The sequence below is a fragment of the Mobula birostris genome, chromosome 8 (assembly GCF_030028105.1).
Source record: "Mobula birostris isolate sMobBir1 chromosome 8, sMobBir1.hap1, whole genome shotgun sequence".
NCBI lineage: Eukaryota > Metazoa > Chordata > Chondrichthyes > Myliobatiformes > Myliobatidae > Mobula > Mobula birostris.
Genome location: NC_092377.1, coordinates 123,460,293 through 123,466,292, shown reverse-complemented (window position 1 = coordinate 123,466,292; position 6,000 = coordinate 123,460,293).

Genomic DNA, 6,000 nt, shown 5'->3' with positions numbered 1-6,000 from the left:
GGATAGAGTTTAAGAGTCACGATGTAATGATGCAGCTCTATAAAACTCTGGTTAGGCCACACTTGGAGTACTGTGTCCAGTTCTGGTCACCTCACTATAGGAAGGATGTGGGAGCATTGGAAAGGGTACAGAGGAGATTTACCAGGACGCTGCCTGGTTTAGAAAGTATGCATTATGATCAGAGATTAAGGGAGCTAGGGCTTACTCTTTGGAGAGAAGGAGGGTGAGAGGAAACATGATAGAGGTGTACAAAATAATAAGAGGAATAGATAGAGTGGATAGCCACCGCCTCTTCCCCAGGGCACCACTGCTCAATACAAGAGGTCATGGTTTTAAGGTAAGGGGTGGGAAGTTCAAGGGGATATTAGAGGAAAGTTATTTACTCAGAGAGTGGTTGGTGCGTGGAATGCACTGCCTGATTCAGTGGTGGAGGCAGATACACTAGTGAAGTTGAAGAGACTACTAGACAGGTATATGGAGGAATCTAAGGTGGGGGCTTATATGGGAGGCATGGGTTTGAGGGTCAGCACAACATTGTGGGACGAAGGGCCTGTACTGTGCTGTACTATTCTATGTTCTATGTTCTATGTTCTATTTTCTATATTCAAACACACACACACGCACACACACAGCACAGTTGCGGACGTTCGGGATGGTGATTGAGAAGTCACACTCATGATACCCGTATGATTGCCGAAGGTCTGGTTTGGACACCTGCATAGAAACACACTCTTTTGATCAATGTATTCTACAGTCTGACGAAAGAGGGACGAAAACTATTTGGAAACTGCTAATGTATATAGTTCTGAGTTTCCGCTTATTTGCCGTGTATTAAACGCTTTTGAATAACTGAGTGCGTCTCCTCAATGATAAATTGCTTGACTACCTTTGCCTTGTCCAGCATTTTACTTTTTGGCTCTGCTGTGGCAAATCAGGATTAGCAAAAACCTCTTCTGTAAACGATGACCGTTCAGTTGTTTAAGGGAATAAACGGCTCCGTTTGTTTCACTACCCAAGACCACAAATGTTCTCCACACCTGTCACACTCACCAGTCTGTATAACCTATAACTTGTTAAAGATTCAAGGAGACATAACGACTGGAAACCAATCCTTTGGCAAATTAGTCCATGTCAACGACTCTCATTTACCTGCAGTGAGCCCAAAATTCTATAATACTTCCTTATCTATGTATTAATCTAAACGTCTCTTAAATGCTGCAATTGTATAGTGTCTTGAAAAAGTATATAACCCCCACCAATCATTGAAAATGATTTTTTGAGCTAATCCAAAAAAAACCTTGTGAATCATGTTCAATAGGTACATTTAATGTCAGAGAAATGTATGCAACACACATCCTGAAATTCTTTTTCTTCGGAAACTTCCACGAAAACAGAGGAATTCCCAAAAGAATGAATGGCAGTTAAAACCTTAGAACCACAAATCCACCCCATCTCCCCCTCCCACAGACAAGAATGTCAAATCAAGAGAAACATTCTAAAACAATATTCTCAAACTTTAAAAAAAATACACAATCTGAAAAAGTATTAATTCCCTTTGAAATTGCTATGCTAACATCATCAGGTGCAATATTGTATATTACTTTATCAAACCACGCAGTTTGTTGATGTAGACAATTGTAGAATCACCTGTTTTCACTGAATTCACAGGGTAAATGCCACCTCTCTCTGTAGGGTCCAAATGTATGGTCGGTTCTCAAGAGATCAAATGAAAAAGAAGACAAACGAAAATTCAGGACAAGTAAGGAAATGATAAGGGGAAAGGTAGAAAACCATCTCAAAGGCATTGAATACACTTCGGGGCTCAATATATTCCTACCTGAAAAACTGGGAAAATATGAACCCACAGTTACATTGCCTTGGTTAGACAGCCCTTCTAAAATTAACCGCCGAGTGAATGACACTTGTAAGAGAGGCTACTGTGATTTCAACAGTCATTCTGAGAGAGCAGCAAAAGTTTTTGGCTGCAGCTGGAGATGGTTCTTGGCTCCACAGTCTCAAAGACTTCGCACAAAATAAAGGTATTTATCGAAGAGCGGCAAGGAAGAAGCCCTGGCAATCAATCAATCATTAAATAAATTTATATACATTTACACATGCATACATACATAAATATATGGCTAAGTTATTTTCCATGGTAGGGGATTCTAGGACAAGAGGGCACGAATTCAGGATTGAAAGACGCCCTTTTAGATCTGAGATGCAGAGATATTACTTTAGTCAGTGGGTGGTAAATCGGTGGAATTTGTTGCCACGAGCACCTCTGGAGGCCACGTCATTGGGTGTATTTAAGGCAGATATAGATAGGTTCTTGGTTAGCCAGGGCATCATAGGATATGGGATGAAAGCAGGGGAGTGGGGTTGACTGGATGAAGAGGATCAGCCCATGATTGAAAGGCGGAGCAGACTCGATGGGCCGAATAGCCTACATCTGTTTCCATATCTTGCGGTATTATGGTCTTCGGAATAATGACCCAGCATTCCTACATGTTGTTGATAGTCTCTCGAGTCCTTCTTCACCTTTGTAAACCTCTCTTGCACTCTTTCCAGCTTAATGGCATGTTTCATCCAGCAGCGTAGCCAACTCTGAAAGCAATGTTTGAAATAAGGCGTTAACAATATCTTATAATATGTCATCCCAATATCTTTATTTAATTGTTCTAGGTGATAAAGGGCAGCGTACCAAAGAGATAAGTCACCACACTGCCTGCCTGCCACAGCCCTTTCAAGGAACTAAGACTTGTACTCCTATGTCCCTCTGTTCCACGACACTTTGCAAGACCCTATCGTTCACTCTGAATGTTCAAGCTTGACTTGCTTTCCCAAATTTTAACATCTCACACCAATCCAAATTGAACTCTTTGCTTCTCTTTTGCGCAATAAATATTTAAGTACAAAAAGAAAGAAACATTTTAACTGTCTACGACACCACATTTAGCATTCCTCGTCGTGCCTTGTACATAACAATCCAAATTATTGATGTAATTGATAAATAGCAATGGGACTAGCATCAACCATTGAGACACATTGGTAGTCTCTCGTCACTGCTATCAGGCTGATAAAGTGCAATCTTGCGCGGACACTTTCTGCTTCTTATCAAAAAACAAAGCACAGATGCAGTTGAAACATAAAACATAGAGCAGGACAGCACAGGAAAAGACCATGGGCCGACAATATCTCCGTTGACGACCGTATGCAATTTATCTAGTCCCATCTTCATGGACAGGATTCTTATCCGTCCATTTCCTGCATTTTATGTCTATCTTGTAGTCATAAAAGCAATTGTTTCGCAGCTGCTTTTTCCGTAACTGATTGCATACCGTTCTGGGCGCGCAACGCTCTATCTGCAACATAGCTCGCCGCACAGAACTTCACTGAAGTTTCTCTTCATACATTAAATGCATGTCCTCTGTTAAACCTGTTTCCACCGACACCTAACAACGTGAATACTGTGCAATCGAAAAAGTATTCACCCCCTTGGAAGTTGTCATGTTTTGCTGTTGTAAAGCATTGAATCACACGGGCTTTAATTTGGCTTTTTCCCCACAGAAAAAGACTCATGTCATAGTGGAAACAGATCTGTATAAAGTTATCTAACTTAATTGTGTAAAGCCATGGTTCATATGTTTACTATTTATTATACTGTATGTATTTCATTTTTGCAGTTCCGTAAGAGCAGTTTATTCTGTTTTCATGATCGTTTGGGTTACCGATGAAGATAAAACAGAGGAGAAATATGTGCCATCCAGTTTGCATGTTCAGATGAAGGGGAGGTTTCTCTGGTGAGGTTTCAGTAAGGTTGAGCTTGGGGTTTTGCTCGAGAAGAGATAAAGAGAGAAGACGCTGGCGAGAACCAGTCGTAGCATACGATCTGGTGGGAGACCTGCTTGGACCAGGTGGATTGTGAGGGACGTTCGGAAGGTGGTTTGTGCTTTCACGTGAATGAGAGAGAAGATCAAGATTCAACTTGTGCACATTAGACTGTTCAATTAGACTGGGACCTATATTGTGGTATAAATTTGTAACAGGGTAGCAAATGACACAGCATCCGTACAAATCGAGATTTTGGGTGGGATCGAGTGTGCCCCAATCTGACGAGTTTGGTGGGGCCGGAGGTTGTCTTCCCTGGACTTACGCAGCCAAAGTAAACAGGGTGTTTCATTGTAGGGGTATCATCTGGGATCGGTTTCCTTGCATGTTGTGTGATTGTCCTGAGGAATGATGCAGTCGATTGTGTGTTTCAATTTATGTAGAATGGCCGCTTTTCTTTTTGTTATTCTTTACTAACCTTCTAGTTAAGTTTCATAAATATAATTCCTTTAAACTTTTGCAGTATACTCTCTCTCTTAATTTGTGGCTTTAAATTGCAACAGGGTAGCAAACTGCACAGCCAATGCACAGACCGGGACTTGGGGTGGGATCGAGCCTGCCTCAGTCTCGCGAGTTTGGCGGGGTCGGAGGTTGTCTTCCTGAGACTTCCGCAGGCAATGAAACCAGGGTGTTTCAATTACAGATATAAAACACAAAATAATTGATTGCATAAGTATTCACTCCTCTTTAATATGACATACCAAATCATCACGGATGTAGACATTTGGATTTCGAAGTCACATGACTACTTAAATGGAGATACGTTTTTGGAGAGTTGCATGCAGTTAAGGCGTTTCAATTGATTATATTCAAAACAGACCTGTGTCTGGAAGGTCCAGCAGCTAATGAGTCAGTACCCCGGCAAAAGAACTACAGCATAAAGACAAAAGAACACTTCAGTCACAATACGCTGGGGGAACGCAGCAGGTCGGGCAGCATCCGTGGAAACGATCAGTCAACGTTTCGGGCTGGAACCCTTCGTCAGAACTGAAGAGAGAAAGGGCAGAGGCCCTATAAAGAAGGTGGGGGGAGGGTAGGAAGGAAAAGGCTGGTAGGATCCAGGTGAAAAACCAGTAAGGGGAAAGAAAAAGGGGTGTGGTGGGGAAGCAGGGAGGTGATAGGCAGAAAAGGTAAAGAAGGAATAAGGGAAAAGACAATGGGTAGTAGAAGGAGGCGGAACCATGAGAGAGGTGATAGGTAGCTGGGGGAGGAGGCAGAGTGAAATAGGGATAGGGGAAGGGACGGGGAGGGAATTACCGGAAGTTGGGGAATTCTATGTTCATACCAAGAGGCTGGAGTCTACATAGACGGTATATGAGGTGTTGCTCCTCCAACCTGAGTTTAGCCTCATCATGGCAGCAGAGGAGGCCATGTAAGGACATATCCGAATGGGAATGGGAAGCAGAGTTGAAGTGGGCGGCAACCGGGAGATCCTGTCTGTTGTGGCGGACGGAGCGGAGGTGCTCGACGAAGCTGTCACCTAATCTGCGTCGGGTTTCGCCGATGTAGAGGAGGCTGCACCGGGAGCACCGGATGCAATAGATGACCCCAACAAACTGACAAGTGAAGTGTTGCCTCACCTGGAAGGACTGTTTGTGTTCCTGAATGGTGGCAAAAGAGGAGACGTAGGGACAGGTGTAGCACTTACGCTTACAGGGATAAGTGCTGGGTGGGAGATCCGTGGGGAGGGAATTCTGGATCAGGGTCTCGCGGAGGGATCGATCGCTGCGGGAAGCTCAGAGTGGTGGAGAGGGAAAGATGTCCTTAGTGGTGGGGTGCTGTTGAAGGTGGCGGAAGTTGCGGAGGATAATGTGCTGGATCCGGAGGCTGGTGGTGTGGTAGGTGAGGACAAGGGAAACTCTGTCCCCGTTGTGGTGGCTGCAGAATGCGGTGAGGGCCGAAGTGCGGGAAATATACGTCATGCGGGTGAGGGCATCATTGAAGACGGCAGAAGGGAAACCACGATCCTTAAAGAAAGAGGACATTTGAGATGTCCTGAAACGAAAAACCTCATAATGGGTGCAGATGCGGCGGAGACGGAGGTACTGGGAGTAGAGAATGGCATTTTTGCATGTGGCAGAGTGGGAAGGGGTATAAAAGAGGTAGTTATCG